General features: G+C 44.0%; 2 long non-coding RNA genes across 3 annotated transcripts in view; both read right to left on the bottom strand.

Moving 5' to 3' along the window:
• Positions 1-873: 873 nt before the first annotated feature.
• Positions 874-12,332, bottom strand: LOC105554852. The gene is made up of 2 exons (XR_001008389.1): positions 10,776-12,332; positions 874-1,311 (listed from the first exon to the last, which is right to left on the bottom strand). It is a non-coding gene; the product is annotated as an uncharacterized LOC105554852 (long non-coding RNA).
• Positions 12,333-13,084: 752 nt separating this feature from the next.
• LOC105554851 overlaps positions 13,085-18,371 on the bottom strand; it is a 42,904-nt gene continuing 37,617 nt past the window's right edge. Inside the window, exons 1-3 of one of the 2 annotated variants that reach the window (XR_001008388.1) lie at positions 18,239-18,356; positions 16,571-17,058; positions 13,085-14,700 (exon numbers count right to left, since the gene is read on the bottom strand). This is a non-coding gene — a long non-coding RNA (uncharacterized LOC105554851). Of the gene's footprint in view, positions 14,701-16,570; positions 17,059-18,238; positions 18,357-18,371 lie in introns of those variants that run through there. The other variant, XR_001008387.1, reaches the window with a different exon arrangement.

Below are 18,371 nucleotides of genomic sequence, written 5' to 3'. Positions count from 1 at the left end.
TTTTTTTTTCCTGTAACTGTGTTTAAATTCTTTATAGATGCTAGATATTAGTCCCTTGTCAGATGCAGTTTGCAAAACTTTTCTCTCATTCTGTAGATTGTCTGCCCTGTTGATTGTTTCTTTTGCTGTGGAGAAGCTCTTAAATCTGATTTGTCAATATTTGCTTTTGTTACGATTGCTTTTGTTGTCTTCATCATGAAATCTTTGCCAGATCCTATGTCCAGAATGGCATTGCCTAAGTTATCTACAGAATTTTTATAATTTTGGGTTTCAACTCTTTAAACCATCTTAAGTTAATTTTTGTACATGGTAAAAGAAAGGGGTGGGGTCCAGTTACGATCTTCTGCATATGGCCAACCAGTTATCCCAGCACCATTTATTGAATAGGGAGCCCTTTCCCCATTGCTTGTTTTTGTCAACTTTGTTGAAGATCAGATGGCTGTAGGTTTGCTGCCTTATTTCTGGGCTTTCTATTCTGTCCCATTGGTCTGTGTGTCTGCTTTTGTATCAGTACCATGCTGTTTTGGTCACAGTAGCCTTGTAGTTTGAAGTTAGGTAATGTGATGCCTCCACCTTTGTTCTTTTTGCTTAGGATTGCCTTGACTATTCAGGCTCTTTGGTTCCATATGAATTTTAAAAGTTTTCTCTAGTTCTGTGAAAAATGTAATTGATAGTTTGATAGGAATAGCATTGAATCTATAAACTGCTTTTGGTAGTATGACCACTTTAATGATGTTGATTCTTCCTAGCCATGAGCATGGGAAGTTTTTCCATTTGTTTGCATCATCTCTGATTTCTTTGAGCAGTGTTTGTGATTCTCATTGTAGAGATCCTTTACTTCCTTAGTTAGCTGTAGTTCTAGGTATTTTATTCTTTTTGTGGCAATTATGAATGGGATTGTGCTCCTGATTTGGCTCTTGGCTTGGCTATTGTATATAGGAATGTTAGTGATTTTTGTATATTGATTTTGTCTCCTGAAACTTTGCTGAAATTGTTTATCAGCTGAAGGACCTTTTGGGCTGAGGCTATGGGGTTTTCTAGATATAGAATCATGTTGTCTGCAAACAAGGATAGTTTGACTTCCTCTCTTCCTATTTGGATGCCTTATATTATTTTTGTTGCCTGACTGCTGTGATCAGGACTTTCAACACTATATTGAATAGGAGTGGTGAGAAAGGGCTTCCTTATCTTGTGCTTTTCAAGGGGAATGCTTGTAGCTTTTGCCCATTCAGTTTTGCCCATTCAGTATGATGTTGGCTGTGAGTTTGTTATAGTTGGCACTTATTATTCTGAGTTATGTTCCTTCAACACCTAGTTTATGGGGAATTTTTAACATGAAGTGATGTTGAATTTTATTGAAAGGCTTTTTTGCATCTATTGACGTAATCATATAGTTTTTGCTTTTAGTTCTGTTTATGAATCACATTTATTGATTTGGGTCTACTGAACCAATCTCGCATTGTGATAATGCCTACTTAATTGTGGTGGATTAGCTTTTTGATATGTTGCTGGATTCAGTTTCCAAGTATTTTGTTGAAGATTTTTGCATCAATGTTCATCAAGGATATTGATCTGAAGTTGTCTTTTTTTGTTGTTGTTGTTATGTCTCTGCTAGATTTTGGTATCAGGATAATGCTGGCTCATGGAATTAATTAGGGAGGAGTCCCTCCTCCTCAATTTTTGGGAATAGTTCCAGTAGGAATGGTACCAGCTCTTCTTTGTACATCTGGTAGAATTGGGCTGTGAATCTATCTGGTGCTGGGAATTTTTTTTTTTTTTTTTGGTTGGTAGGCTATTTGTTACTGATTCTATTTTGGAGCTCATTATTGGTCTGTTCAGGAAATCAGTTTCTTCCTAGTTCAGTCTTGGGAAGGTGTATATGTCCAGGAATGTATCCATCTCTTCTAAATTTTCTAGTTTGTGTATAGATACGTGTTCATAGTCGTCTCTAATGGTTATTTGTATTTCTGTAGGGTCAGTGGTAATATCTTCTTAGTCATTTCTAATTGTGTTATTTGGATATTTTCTTATTAGTGTAGCTAGTGGCCTACCTTGTTAATTTTTTTAAATACAACTCCTGGCTTTGTGGATCTTTTTAATGTTTTTTCATGTCTCAGTCTCCAGTTTAGTTCTGATTTTGATTATTTATTATCTTCTGCTAGCTTTGGGGTTGGTGTACTCTTGCTTCTCTAGTTCTTTTAGTTGTGATGTTAGGTTGATAATTTGAGATCTTTCTAACTTTGTGGTGTGGGCGTTTAGTGCTATAAATTTTCTTATTAATGCTGCCTGAGAGTCCTTTTTCTTACGTTAGTCTGTTGTTAAAGCTCTTGACTGTATTTTTTATCTCATTCACTGAACTTCTTTAACTGTAAGATCTGATTTTTTTTCTTTAGTATTTTATCTTTTTTCTATGTTGCCCAGGCTGGTCTTAACCTCCTGGCTCTAGTTATCCTCCCACCTTGGTCTCCCAAAGTGTTGGGAGTACAGGCATGATTACCCAGGCTTCTTTGGTTCTTTTATGATATCCACCCTTTGTTGGATTTCTTATTCAGATCGTGAATTGTTTTTCTGGTTTTGTTGAAGTTGTCTATTTGTATTCTCCTGTATCTAGTTGAGTTTCCTTAAAATTATTATTTTGAAGTTATTTTCAGAGAATTCATAAATTTTCACTTATTTTGGATTGGCTACTAAAAAATTATTGTTTTAGTGTTATCATATTTCCTCGTTTTTCATGTTTTTGCATTGTTATCTGTGCATCTTCTGGAACAGTCTCTCCTTCCAGTTGTGTAGAGTAGCTTTCATGCAGAAAACGTTTCACCTGGAGATGGGTTTGAAGTGTCAGTTGGGTAGGATGTGTTGGCCTTGTTCTGGGTGGATGTAGTAATGTAAACTCTGTGTAGTTTATTTAGCTGCATTCAACATGGGAGATGTCTCTGAGTGCCTCAGTGGCTTGGGCTGCAGAGGTCTGTGGGGCTGTGCAAACTTAAATGCTCCTCCCCAGAGAGTGGGGCAGCTGGCTGATCTATGTTGTGGGAGAAGGACAAGTTTGTTCAGCCTGTGTGTGATTATAATTAAACCACGTAACCATTAAACAAAAAGAGGTTGGCAGATTCTCTGGTCCATGAGAAAAATCACAGAGAACATTAACTATTAGTACAGCTGGCCGCCTTTTCATTTCCTCACCTTTATTACCAATATTACCAGAAATTGTGGACTACCTTTCTAGGATCATAATTTTGATTTGTATTACTAGGGTTCAGCACCAAATCCTCGACTTCGGGTCTGTATCTCCTTATAATCTCTGCATCCCTTCCTACAGCACTGTGGGAATCTATGCAGTAGGTTGTTCTCAAGGTCACTTTTGTGGTAGGCAGACACAAAGATGGCCCCCAAAGGGCCTCATCTCCTGGTATTTGTGGCCTTATGTAATCCTTAGCCTTGGAGTATAAGCTGGACCTAATGCAATGGTTATAATAAATACAATATGGTAAGTATTCTAATTATGATGGAATATGTATTTTGGAGACATCAGGGGTCAAATGTGTCAGGTTACTGTCCAAGCCAGGCTGGGAAAGCATAGACACCCCACGAAACTGATGGCAAATGGCCCTGTATTCCTTTTTTTGACCTGAGGGGTTGTTCCTCTCAGCCTCAGCCTCCACAGTCCTTGCTGTGATGCAGATTCAGAAGTAACCAATCCCAAGAAAGGACTCACACTGTATAGAGGATAGGGAAAACTATCCTTATATTAACCACCAAAATTAGGAGTCAGAATGCTTCCACCCACTGCACCCTGGGTTGCAGTTTTACCAATTGCCAAGTACCGTGAGAGAACAAACACCCAACCAGCTATATGAAGCAGGTTTATTACACACAGATAGGCAGCAAGGGACAACAGAAGCCTAGAAGCACTATGAGCCAGTCCCGTCAGGTTCAAGAAAGTTGCCAATAATGGATGGAGTCTCAACTGCATGTGCCCTAATTGCACAACAGCTGAAGGTCCCCAAAAGGTAGCCTGACCAGGGTTATATGCCTCAGGGGCATTGCGAATCACTGAAAAAAGCTTTGAAGGACTTCCTGCTTCCACAGGAGAGAGGAACAAAAGCCCAGGCTGTCCCAGGCAGTTCCTCCCTAACTCAAAATGTTGCATTCCCTAGGAGGGACAGGAACAAAGTCTGGGCTGTTTCAGGTAGTTCCTGTGCATCTCAGGATATTTACTGCATTTCCAGCACATTCTAAAGTTATTCTTGAGAACTGCAAGCAAGAATGAAGGAGAACTGTGTCAGTCCATGACCTGCTAAAGAAGTGCTCTGCATCTGTCATCAGATAGCAGCAGCAGCAGGAGGAAGATAAGGAGAGGCAGTGAGTCTGATTCGGCTGGGATGAATGAGGGATCTGGTGGTAAAGAGGAAAGGAAGTGAAGAAACAGAGACACAAATCTAACACCTGGTACGTACAAATACTCCCCCAGGGAATCCTCCATGGCCAGAAAAATGGGGAAAATAACAGTCTCCAATCTCGCTGTGCTGTCTCCTGTGCCCCAGCTTTCCCTTACTTCAACTCAGAATAAATATCCCAGGGAGCCCCGAGTGGCAAACACTGTCAATATGTCTTTGCTCATCTCCAGAACAGATTATCACAGCTCCTTACTCCCCGCAAGTCCTAATCTCTCTATTCTTATTAGATAGGATATTAATTCAGTTGTGTGCAGCAGCAACCCAGATGGTCAAATAGGAAAGTAGTGTGTATGTCTCCCATGACAGTGAGGCAGATAGTCCAGGGCCACTAGGGCATCTGCATTATGAAGTTGTCTAGGCATAAGGGCTCCTTTGGCCTTCCTTCTCTGCTATTATAATAATTAGAAGGGTATTGCCCTTATTAGCATGACTTGGAGCACCCAAGACCATGTCTATGGTCCTTGAGGAGGGCAGGGAAAGCTGGGAAGGAGAAAAAGGCCTGGACTTTTAAGGGCAAAACCTACAATTTCACATCTGCTTCATCTTATTGGCCAAAACAGCGCTAGCCTCAAGAAAGGCTGTAGAATACAGCTTTTAATCAGGGTGGCTATGTGCCCAGATAACTCCATTGGTTATATAGTTTATGTATTTGTCCCTTCCAAATCTCATGTTGATGTGTGATCCCCAGGGTTGGAGGTGGGGCCTAGTGGGAAGTGTCTGGGTCATGAGGGTGTATCCTCATGAATGGCTGGGTGCCCTCCTCATGAATATGAGTGAGTTCTCACTCTATTAGTTACTGCGAGATTTGACTGTTAAAAAGAGCCTGGCTCCACCTCCTCTCTTTTGCTCACTCTATTGCCGTGTAACACATCTGCTCCCTGTTTGCCTTCCACTCTGATTGAGAGCTTTGTGAGGCCCTCAACAGAAACAGATGCTGGTGCCATGCGTTGTGTCAGCCTGCAGAACTGTGAGTCAAATAAACATCTTTTAAAAATAAATTACCCAGTCTCAGGTATTTCTGCATAGCAATGCAAAACACCAGTGGTGTGCTACCAGTGGTGTGGAATAAGGATAATTTTTGCTATAATTTGCAAATTTTAAAAAATCAGGGGCAATAGAATTATCAGTATCTTGTCATTATCACTATCTTTTTATCTATCATTATCAGTATCTTAAACAGAACCAGATTTGGATGTTAAAAATGGAATAATCTCAAAACATATCATTAAGTGAACATAGAGGTGCAGATTCAGTGTGGTAAAATATCTGGGAAAAAAGGGAAACCACCATCTATAATACTGTAGAAACTGGTAACCGTGGTTGTGTCCAGGCAGGGAATTTGGAAAAGCTGTTGGTGGGATAGAGGATGGAATTTACTTTTCACTGTATACATATTTTTATTATACTAAGTTTTTAAACTTTGTGCATCTAATAGATATTCAAAAATAACTTTGAGGATGGGCACTGTGGCTCCTGCCTGTAATCGCAGCACTTTAGGAGGCCAAGGGATGCCGATCGCTTGAAGCCAGAGTTTGAGACCAGCCAGGGCAACATGATGAAACCCTGTCTCTACAAAACACTATGAAAATTAGCCGGGCATGGTGGTGTGCACCTGTAGTCCCACCTATTTGGGAGGCTGAGGGCAGGAGGGTCGCCTGAGCCCGGGAAGGTTGTGGCTGCAGTGAGCAGTGAGCTCTGATTGTGCCACTGCACTACACCCTGGGCAACAGAGTGAGACCTTGTCTCAAAATAATAATAATTTTGAATTACAAAGTTGATTTAGTGATGGTGGTTATTTAAAGATGCAGGAGGTCTGAAAAGTAACAGGGAGAAATATTAAAAGAGTGTGCCCTCCCAGGTTCACAGAGAACTCAAGAGGAGCCTTTCCAGTAACATGTTTGATTTTTGTATCCAGGGATTTGCTTTCATAAACGAAGCACACGTCTGCAGGTCATCTGATCCAACTCAGGACCTGGGTTAAAATGACCTCAGTGTTGGTCCAACCTGTGCAAGACACTGTCCAGGGAAGAGGCCTGGCTACCTGCTTTTCTTGGGGTCTCTGACCCCACTTCTGTCTTGCTAGATGACTGTCTTCTTCCCTCTTTGCTTGCAAGTTTTGATGGAGCAGAAAGGCTCATATGGCAGGGAACTGAGGTCAGCCTCTGGCCACCAGGCCATTAAGACTGAGGATGTCAGTCTAACAGTCGTCAAGGAACTTAATCCTTCCAATAATCACCTAAGCCTGGAAGTGGATCCTTCCCCAGTTCAGCCTTCAGATAGAAACCAGCCATGGCAGATATTCTGATTAAAGCCTTGTAAGAAACTCTATGCAGAGGAAGCAGCACAGCTATGCCTGGGTTTCTAACCTACAGAAAATGTGAGATAATACACATTACTATAAGCTGCTACATTGGTAATTTCTTACATAGCAATAAGTAACTGAAAAAACATTTCACAGCTTTCACTGAGTTAAGTGACCCTTAGGGCCAGTTAGAACTTCTCTCATCCCTTCCCTATGGCAGCCCTTATCTTTCTCCTAGGTTGACAACCCGCTTTCTCTTTACCAGTGTAAACGTCAAGTTCTCTTACTATCTCAGTTGCTCTCCTCTCACATCATCCAGGAGACCCCACTAGGAAGTGGCAGGAAGAATGGAGGAAGTGGCAGCAGGGGCTTGGCTAGACTCCCCATCACGGTTCATTCTGTAATGCCAGTATTACCAGGGGTTCAGTTGGAAGAAGGGGCCAGCAGGGATTGGAAGGAGATGAGGGAACACCCAAAGGCTCTCAGGCCCACATGGGCTGTGTTCTCAGACCGTGAAATAAAAGGTGATGAATAGACTCTGCATGGCCACTGCTGGTCTTTACCCTTCAGCATTCTGGATAGTGCACCTCATACACCGTGATGCAAACACATTGACTCCAGGGCAGATATAACCCATCCTTTCCCCACCTGCAGCAAGAACACCCCATCAGCCTATGGGTCACTTTTTTTTTTTTTTTTTTGAGATGGAGTCTCGCTCTCTTGCCCAGGCTGGAGTGCAGTGGCACAATCTCGGCTCACTGCAATCTCTGCCTCCGAGGTTCAAGCGATTCTTCTGCCCCAGCCTCCTGAGTAGCTGGAACTACAGGTGCACGCCACCACACCCAGCTAATTTTTGTATTTTTAGTAGGGACGGGGTTTCACCATATTTGACCAGGCTGGTCTTGAACTCCTGACCTCATGATCTGCCCACCTCAGCCTCCCAAATTGCTGGGCTTACAGGCATGACCCACCACACCTGGCTGACTATGGGTCACTTTGACACAGGATTTTTCTCAGCCACGTGCCAGTCCAAGACCTCTGAGGCTGGTGATTCCCCACCCTCCACCCCAGGCCTCACTAGGGTGGGGGTCACCACAGGAGATGCCCCATTTAGTCAGCCCATTGGGCCACGCCTGGCTTGCACTCCAGCGTGGATCCTGTGGCCGCCACAACTGTGTGCTCAGCCCCTGATGGGAGGGAGTGTCTGAGCAAGCAAGTGCACAACCCAGCCAGCCATTCCAAGCTCCAGCACAGGAGTGGGCTCTGTGTGGGGCTTGCAGCTGGATCCCCCTGGCGTCCAGGTGAGGGGGTACATACAGGCAGTGGTGCCTGCAACTCTGAAGCCCCCAAGGAGGTGTTACAGCATGCTAATTAGCTCTTTTAGTCCCAGCATTAACAGCTGTCAGCTCTGTTGCCACTTCCCATCATAAGGGGTGGCTGCCCTCAGCGGGCAGAGGGCCACAGTGGGTTCCCAGTTCTTGTCCCCTGTCCAAGAAGAATGAGGTTACACTGACAGTTGTAGGGTGAAGAGGGTAAAGAATAGCTTTATTGAGTGATGAAACAGCCATCAGCAGAGAGGGGATGCAAGGGTAGTTTCTTACCCCAACCTGAAGGCCGGGGAGTCCCTCTGTGTATCTGAATCTCGGGCTCTTATAGGCACAGGTAGCACTGGATGGGCCTTATTCAATTGGTTTAAAAGCATTATTCAGAAAGAACCAATTGGGAAAGAGTGGGCAAACAGGAACAGAAATTCTCACTTTGAGTTGTGGGTTTCATCCAGAACAAGCAGCCCAGTGTTCAGGCTTCAGGCTGTTTTTGGCTTGAAGGTGCGATTTCACTGGGCACCTGCCCCTATCTGCCTAGGGATTTGCCTCCTGCCACTATCAACTTCAAGCCCCTCAGCTCCCTGTAGTTGCCCTCATGAGGACTGTGGCAAATGCAGTAGACTCCAGTTCAGTCTCTGTGCCTGGAGAAGAAAGGGAAGCTGGTCAGAGCCCACCAGAGGTGACTCATAGGTGGCCAGTGGACAAATACGGGGGTCAGCAGGACAGCATGGTTACTTGGGCTCAGCAGTCAGACTGTTTCCTTAGAATCATGAATCAGCCCACTGAGAGTCAACGAATCTCCTACTGACCTCAGTTTCCTTGTCTGAAAAATGGGGTTGACAGTTGTCCCTGTGTCATGGGGCTCTTATGAAGTTTAAATGATTTAATTCCTGTAAATCCGTTAGGAAAGTGACTGACACTTTTATTAATGCAGAATTCTGTAAAAGGGAGGGACCCATCCATTTAGCTCCTGTTTCCTTATTCCAAGTGTGAAGAGGACCAGCTCTCCCCAACACTTATCCTGACCCCTCTTCCATGCCTGCAGGTGGAGCGCTGTTCTGCCCCTTACAACCCACAGGGTGGGGGCAACCAAGAAAAGGCCAGGGTGGTGCCAGTATGAGGAAGTCACAGAGCAATACACACAAACACACCCACACATGCTATGCTTATATACATCAATGTGCAGACACATACATATACAAAAACCCATACATGCTTATAAACACATACATAGATACAAATCTACATACATACAGATACGTATACCTTATACATCTACATGTACACACAGAGACACATGCACATTAAACACTCCCTTCAGATTTGCCATTTCAAGCACTGGCTTATTCCCACTTAATCTCTTATAAGCAACTTAGGAATCTGAAAGAGAAGGACCTGAGAATTTTTGTCCCATGAGAAACAGACCCATTTCCCCAGGACTCTGGGAGTTCCTGAGCCTCATGTAGCCCTGTGCCTGAAAGCTCATGGAGGAGCAGAAAAAATGCTAACTCAGATCCAGGTCCTAGTGTCAGGGGCAGCCACAGGAACTGACTTTCCCTGGGTATTGAGGATCTGGGAGTCCAGGTCTCCTTCTTCCGACCAAACCTGTGGCTGCTCAACCTCCCCTCCATAGCCAGGGGCCCCTTCCAGGCTTTGCTGCATAGCAGGAGTCTCCACAGGGGCTCCAGAAGGAAAAGGGGCAGAAGTTTAACCCCTTCGGGTGAGGCACCCGTAGGTGAGAATAAGAAAACCCAGAGTAACATTCTGCATCTGAACTCTTGTTCCTCCAGAACACAACTCCTGTAACCACAGCCCCAGTGATCACAGCTCCAGCAACCACAACGCCAGTGACTACAGGTCAGTGGTTACTTGTGGCTGGGAAATATTCCCCTGATAGGGATGGTGGGCTCAGAAGTTGGCTCTCAGAAAGGAAGGATAGGGTGAGGGGTGCTGACCCCCCAGCCTCAGCTCTAACTCTGCTGAAAATCTCCAGAAGGGCCCCTTCTCTCCTTTCCTTGAGAAGTGGCTCTCTGCCTACATCCATCTCCTTACCCCATCTCAGGGTGAGGAGCCCCTCGTGCTGTACATGGCATATTTATCTTTGCTATTCTCCAGAAGGCACCACCACAGCCACTCCCTTCTAGAAGGTTCCATCTCCTGCAGGCCTGGTGTCCACAAGCTCTATGGTCCCTCTTCATTATGTTACCAGGTCAGTGTGATTTCCACAGGGCCCAGAACCCTAGAGTTCATCTGTGCACCGGGAGGCTCTGTGGAAGAGAAAGCAGAGAGGGCCCAGGCATAGGCCTGTTGAATGGTGTCTACTCCAATGACAAAGGCAAAGGCATCATAACTCTTGATGCTTTGGCTGCTGCCAGGGCAAGGCAGGCAGCATGCCTGAAGGAACGCAGCCGAAGCCTAGCAAGGATGCAAGGAAAGGGCCTTGGAGCTCAGTGCACACATTCTCCTTCAGAGTAAGAACCTCTTCAAAATTTCTCTTATCAAGTCACCAGTCAGTGTTTCTAGATAAATGTTAGTTACTGAGATGTATAGCTGCCGGATCTCCAGTGGGAAAGGTCAGAAGTGTGAGAAACCTTTAAGAATCCATAAAAAAAGCCCAGTGGTCTCCTGGAAGCAGTTCCATCTCATCAAACACTTTAAAAAATGGGGCAGGTAGCACTGCCCAAGGGACGCAAGATGGGAAGCTCCCCAAATCCACATCTCTTGCTTGTGGGGGAGCCATCCTTAGCACATCGGCCCTACCCAACCAACAGTAGATACCAACATCCCTATGATGGATGAGCTATGGGGAAGTCCCCCCAATCTGGAGAATTGGCCCCCAGTGGGGACTTGGGGAGGGCTGAGTTGGGGAGCTGTGGGAGGTCATCACCAGTGGGGCTCAAGCTTTCCCCTCCAAGCTCCAAGGATCTCCGCAGCCACAGGATGCATTCCTTCTCCACTTAGATCTTGTCTGTGAAGTACCCATTCGCCTTCCATTTCTACTTGGTGTAGAATGTAGGGGGCAATGAATGAGACTGCGTATTGCAGAGGGTCCACGTCCAAGCACAGGCAGTTGTTAACTGTAGTAGCCACACCACCAGTACCTGTGGTTCCTGCCAGCCCCTCCATTGCCCAGGCCAGGCAGTGTCAGTCTGGCAGATGCACCCCCAAGGACTCTCCCTCATGGTGTCTGCTCCTCTACCCCACCCTTCTGCTCTCACAGCTGCTCCTTAGGTGACATTCACACTTAGACAAAGTTGTCTGGTCCCCTGATTATGATCTCCTTTACTTGCTGTCAGCTGTGCCTGGGAAGTGGTCTATGCTTAGTTCCAGGATACAATGAAAAAGCACTGGACGGGCAGGTAGAGTCTTGGGCTTTACCATGAACTGTGTTGTTTGGGCAAGTTGTCTAACCTCCACAGCTCTGTTCATCTTGTATATATGGGTCGGGGGGTGAAGACTGAGCCCACAGGTCTGCTTCTTTGCTCAGTGTAACAGATTCTAAGTGCAAATCCCTGAAACAGGATCACAGTACACAACATTAACAAGAGGGTACATTATGCACAGTACAGCTTTCCTCGAGGTTCTATAGAATGCAAACCTTAAGTACCAACCCTCTGCTGAAAAATCCTCTAATGAATTTCAAGGTTAAATATAAACTGTGGAATTGTTCTGCCTAGAGTAGTCACACCCTCCTCTGGGGTCCCACAGTTCACAGGCTCAAAACTCCTGATCCAACAGTTACACGCTGCACCAACTTTCAGACTCTCTCTCCTAGTAGGCAGTGAGCCCCTAGAAGGCAGGGACTATGTAACAATGGCCTGGCAATTTTGTTGAATAGCTGCTCCTGTCAGGATCAGCTCATAAAAAGCCAAGCACTGCTCAGCTTTTATTATGCCTCTCACTGATTTATACCTTCATTTGGCATTCAAGAACTTGTTCCAATAGTGCCAAACAGTTGGGAGATATTTACTAAAAATTATTGAACTGCAGTCTATCCTCTGAATCCACTGTGCTCAATCCCACCACACACCCTGCTGCTTCCTAACTTCTAGCTGCTTGGAATGTCTTTCATTTTCTTCATCCACTCAAATGGTACACATCCCTCAGGTTCCATGCAAAGTTCCATCTCATTCATGAAACTCCCTGACCACTGGGATATCTGGCCTATGAACTTCAGCAAACTATTTCTCTGCATTTCATTTGGCATTTGAGGAGGGACTGGTCTCTGACGTCTCTTGGTATGCCTCACAGAGTCAGTAAAGTGTTCCCAGACCTATGGGTACCACCCCATATTGTTAGCTCTTTGAGGATACACACTAGATTATACTTTTCTGGTTCTCCACCCTGAGCACCCAAAAGGCAGATGATAGGTACATCTCAGCTCCAAAGAGACTGCTGAACATTGAGTGAATTAATGACACACAGAAACTGACCTGGTGACCAGTCTGGGCCAGTTCACTCACATGACTGTAGGGGCTGGCAAGTACATAATTTTCAGGTTAGACTGGCAGGCTGGAGATCCAGGGAAGAGCTGACGCTGCAGCCTGAGGTCACAGGTAGCAGTGTTGCTGGGTTGCTGCACATTGTTTACTGTGAGATTTAGAAAAACTGTCAATTTATCATTATCCTAATATTGTCAAAAATTTAGATAGCCTATTTGCTTTTCTTTTGTTCTTATTGTTGGTGTGTTGTTATTCCTGTGAAAATCATAATTGTGCAGTGTTTTGATATCTATGAATTCAAAAACTTAAACAGAATATTAGGAACAGTAGTAATAAAGTGACAAGCTTTGGATACCTTTTTGTTTCTGAATATTGTAAACATGAATCTTCTGGATCTCAGAGGGAACAAGGAAGCAATGACATTAATAATGAATCATAATCTGGAACACCTGATATTGTACCAAAAGCGTAACAACTGGAAATGCCTTTGCAACTGCATAAGTTAGTTCAAGGAAACAATTAATTTGCATTTCTAAAATTTAAAAAATCCCCAATAACTTTTGACAAAACTCACAGATGGCTTATTATTGCTAGCAATGTCAATACTGGATGCAAATCATGCTCAAAAGCTGTGTGAATAGCCAAAAGTGCTAAGCACATTCTGTCAGTGCTCATAATTCAAGGAAAACATTAGCAAAATTCAAAGAGAAAAACTTGAAAAATATTAAGAACAGCTTTGTACAATAAAGTATTTGAAAAAAGCAACACACTGGAAAAATGCCATCAGATGTTAGTATACAGTTTAGCCAAATGTGTAATTAAATACGCATGTTACATCATTAAGTAGAAGCTTTTAAACAATTATACATAGTGCATTTTATCACAGTATAGATTAATGGTTCTGCTGGTTGCAAACCATATTCTACATAATAAGACAACTTTTGGAAAATTTATTAATCCAAGCAATAAATCATTATCAGTGAAGTGTCAACCATTTCACACAATGTATTTAAGTTTTAGTTCCTTAAATACTAAACATAAGACTTACAGGAAAATGGGTTTTTGTTGATCTGAGGAACTCAAACATACCAACCTTACTCATCAGTGCTCAAGAAAAATAGCTTTAATGTGAGATAGCTGTATGACGGTACAGATAGGGCCAGTATATGCAATGAAGAAAGTTCAGGGTTTCACCAAAATTTTAGCAAAATTTCAGGGTTTAAAAATCTAGAATATTATCGCAGAAGTCACATGACTGTCTCACATTTACTCTTCCTCGTGTCCTGATCCTGCTGACTTGTCCACATGGGCAACTAGGAAACTGGCACAACCGTACTTCTTTGTTCACTTTGGTCACCACCATTAGCTCTGCTGTTGGGCTGCCCATGTGTAGGCAGATTTCATGAAAATATCAGGTTCCCTAAGCAACATGAACTGGGAGGCTCAGAGAGGGGAGATTTCCTTAGTCACTGACTTACTGAGGGATTGACTCAAGATTCCCAGGCACTAGACAAAAGTAGTCGGGAAAGGAATCATTTCCTGATTGCCTGTAGGGGAAAAAAGAAACTATTCTTTGGATAGAACCGTCTGGATGGACTCTAACACAGTAAAGTGAAAGCAGTGCATTCTTCTTCTCAGAAGGACGGCAGATGGAGCACCATGCATCCCCACAGAGGGGCTGTCCTGCGGTCCTTACAGGAGTTGCCAAGCTCCCAGAATCTCCTCCTGCTGCTATCCCCACCCTGCCTGAAAGAGGTGAGAAGGATGATGGGGAGGGAGGCAAACAGACTCGGGATAAGAGGAGTGCGTGCCCTGGTAAAACCAATTACTTAGTTAAACCTTTGGCCAAAACTCTAGGAAGGGAGGCACAAAATGGAACAGTGTTATTTTGTTTGTTTGTTTTGCTTCTCTAGGTAAAGTTTTAACTTCAGCATGGGTAAAACTATTCTTTCCTTCTTTTTTCTCTCCCAGAGTTCTCACCACCTCCTCCCAGGCTAAACCCTTCATGTTGCAGGAGACAGAGAATCCCAGGTAAGACCTGGACTTTTTCTCCCCGCTCCCTTTCTTCCTTTTTTCACCGTGTGTGTTCAGGATAAATTATCTTGGTTTTGTTTCTGGAGGGAAAAGGGCAGAGGCCCTGACTTGAATCTCAATCACATTTCTGCACACAGTACCTGAAGAGACAAAATAGCAGAGGGGTGGGAACAATTAACATTGCTCCATGGGCTTTAGAATGGAGAAAACATAATGCCCACTCTTTTTTCTTTTACCCAAATCCAACTTCAGTTTTCTCTCCAACTCTCTAAAACCACCACCAATACTATTATCATGTCATGTGTAGCTACTTGGGGGGTGGTGAAAGGCTGAGTGTGAATCATGTTCAGATAGCAGGGTGTTAAACGAAATAGTTCCTCACATCAATGCCCGAAGTCATCCTTGGTCACAATAAAAGAGAATAGAGAGAAAAAAGTATGATTATTGTATTAGATAGTGGGGTTGCAGGGTTTTTTGTTTTTTTTTTTTAATTATTTTGTTATGATGATGTCAATTTTTTAAGAAATAAAAGAATGGAAAAAGTTGACTTGGGATTTCATAATCCAAAGAAAAAAGCAAAACAAAAAACAACAAAAAGCAAACAAAATAAAAATTTATATGTAATACCAAATTTAATCCCTTCGTAACTCTGTGAAGTGGGTCAGTACTGATGGGTCAGCTTAACTAACAGATATTAGGAATAGATCCAAAAATAACCAGCCATGATCGCATAGCTTGTGGAACCCAAGTTCTCTGACACTCAGCCCAGTGGTCCACGTACAATGGCAACCTAAGCGAGGCGGGGGCCTCAAGAGATGAGGTGGTCGACCCTTGCAATGTCGATATTCTCCAGCTTTCTCAGAGCAAGTGGCTGAATCTCTTTCGTGACAGACAACTCACCACCTACCAAAGCAGCCCATTTTATTAAGTCTAATTTTTAAAAAAGATCCTTATGATGAGCACAATTCTGTCTCTCTCATATTCTATGGAAACGACCGATTTCTAACCTCTATGTCACCAAGAGTAAGTATAAATCTTCACATAATAGCCCTCCAAATATTTGAAATCTCTATAGTCGTAGCCAGGTATATTGCATCAAAATAAATGGCTATTTTCTGCAGGAGGGTTGGTCCAAATGTCCTAGCCCACCATTACTAGAAGCAAGAAGTCCTCCCTATTTTTTGAATAACTATATTTATTTGCTCAAATCATACTTATTAGGGGCCTGCTATCTGCCATGCAGTGGGGATGCAGCAATACACACGTCAAATAGACATGCATTTGGAGTGTGGAAGTTGGTGCCCACCCTAGTCGGGAAGCATCTCAGGATGTCCTCCTTGAGGAGATGACATGTCAACTGAGCCCAGAGAACAACAGGAGTTAACAGGGAAGAGTATTTCCCAGAGGGAGAAGCTGGAGGCAGCTGTAGTGAGGTGCTGATGGGTTCTGGCCACCACCTGGACCACCTAGATTTGATGTTTCTCCACCCCCACTTAGTTGTGTGACCCTGGACAAGTTTCTCACCCACTGCATGCTTTAGAACCCTCACTGTGAAACAGGAGATGTGACAGGAATGTTGTGAGGATTGTTTGAGTGAATACACATGAAGGACTTAGGACAAGCCTGGCACATTGTTAATGCTCAATCAATGTTTGCTCTCGCGACTGGAGGGAAACAAGGTAGCAGGCAGGAGCGGGGAGTGTGCAGACAGTTCCTGCTTAGCCTTTTAAGTCATTCACGGCCCAGCACTGTAACCAGAGAAGTGAGGATGAGACTTCCACTTTGAGAAAGGCCTCTCTGGCCGCAGCATGTAGAGGAATGGGAGGGGATTAGAATGTGTGTGCATGGACTAGGTGGGAGGTAACTGCAGGGCCAGCACCTATGGCACAGATTATCTCTCTTCATCCTGAACCCCTCCCTCTTCCCGTCTTGAATCCTTTTCCCATTCCTGACCACATCCTCTACCTGTCAGAAAGTCACAGGTGTTAAGGAAGAGATTTCTGAGCACACTTTGGACAGAAGTCATGATGATGGGGCCCATGACTAGGAACCTGCTGGGAGGGGTGGCCTGCAGTGTGTCTGGAGTACACGGGGGAGCCTGGGAGCATCTTCTGTGGCCGTGGCCCAGGCAGGCCTGCATCACTTGGTGCTGTACCACTATCAGATCCACCACGGGAGCCATGTGCTGTCCATTCCACAAGGAGCTCTTTCAACAGGGAGACGTCAGGCACAACTGGATTCTAGCCACCTTGGTCTCCAGTCTCCTACTCTCAAGCCCATGAGTGACAATCCAGCACAGGAAATTTGGTTCTGTGAGCAGCATCTATTGGCAGGATGACCAGCAATTCTTGTGTGTGGTTTGCAAAGATCTTACGGAGTACAAATGTTACGCAGTACTGCAGAAGAACAATGCTAGGTTCCACAGGTAGTCTGTCCTTTTGTTGTCTTGTCTACACCACAGAACCTTTGGTCGACTTGCCTTATTATTGGTTTCAGTCCTATTACAAAACAACAACAACAACAAATTATTGTATTCTAAACACAGTTCCAAATGCAACAATAGTTTATCTTTTAATCCTGTATTATACAGTTTACAATTACTTGCAAATGCATAGTACCTCACTCCAAAAAACCTCAGGCATCCAGGCATCACAATTTCTCTCTCTGCATGACATAGAAACTTCCATGTCACTAGAGGATTTCACAATCCATATACAAATCCCCTGAAGACTTCTAGGTGTAAAGGAAGCATCACTGGACACAACACTGAAAATGGCAATAGGCCAGGCATGGTGGCTCATGCCTGTAATCCCAGAACTTTGGGAGGCTGAGGCGGGAGGATCACCTGAGGTCAGGAGTTTGAGACTAGCCTGGCCAACATGGTGAAACCCCGTTTCTACTAAAAATACAAAAATTAGGTGTGGTGGTGCATGCCTGTAGTCCCAGCTACCAGGGATGAGGAGGCAGGAGAACTGCTTGAACCCTGGAGGCAGAGGTTGCGGTGAGCCAAGATCGCACCACTGCATTCCAGCCTGGGCAACAGAGTGAGACTCTGTCTCAAAAAAAAACAGGCAACAAAAGCCCTAGATAGATAGGGTTTTGTTTTTTTTTTTTAGGTGAGCTATAACATCTGGGCAAATAAAAACACTATGTTATTCCTAGAAAAATGATATAAATCTAACTTAACCTTGTCAACATGGGGATTCATTATGTTATTCAGCAAACTAAAGGAACAGTAAGAATATAACTGCATCTCAGGTACAACTGGAACCAGGGATTTGAATGCAACTAAGACTCCCCACCTTTTATTTTCTCTTCTCTAGATTAGCCCAATTTTTTTACACATTTCCTGTATGAACTATAACTATAGCCATTTCTAGATTAATATCTCTTGTCAGCAAAGCAAGACAGAGTTATTCTCTGGTCATGAAGAAGAGAATTCCAGAAAAGAGCTCTGAGTCAAAGGCCAAAATCCTGGCATATCTGGTGCTGTGCAGAGCTGAGAGACTGACTGAAGAGTGTGTCAGCAGTAAGCTATCCTAGGCATAGGGCCTGACCTAGAAATCAGAAACCCTAATGTAGCAGTATTGCATCATCTATAGCCTAGATTATGCTGCAATGATATACAACTCCCGTATCTCACTGGTATAAACCAAAAAGGTTTCTTTTTCATGCTACCTGTTCATCAGGAGTTGCTGAGGGGGTCACTTGGAGTCACTTGGAGATCCAGGCTTGCCAAGCAGCCACTGTTTTCAGCACCAGCTATTGCCCTGCTAGTGGGCAAAGAGGGAGCTCTGGAAGAACATAAACC

Source organism: Mandrillus leucophaeus, unplaced genomic scaffold, assembly GCF_000951045.1.
Source record: "Mandrillus leucophaeus isolate KB7577 unplaced genomic scaffold, Mleu.le_1.0 Scaffold660, whole genome shotgun sequence".
Taxonomy (NCBI): domain Eukaryota; kingdom Metazoa; phylum Chordata; class Mammalia; order Primates; family Cercopithecidae; genus Mandrillus; species Mandrillus leucophaeus.
The sequence above is the reverse complement of the archived record's forward strand: the minus strand, read 5'-3'. Positions and strand labels throughout refer to the sequence as shown.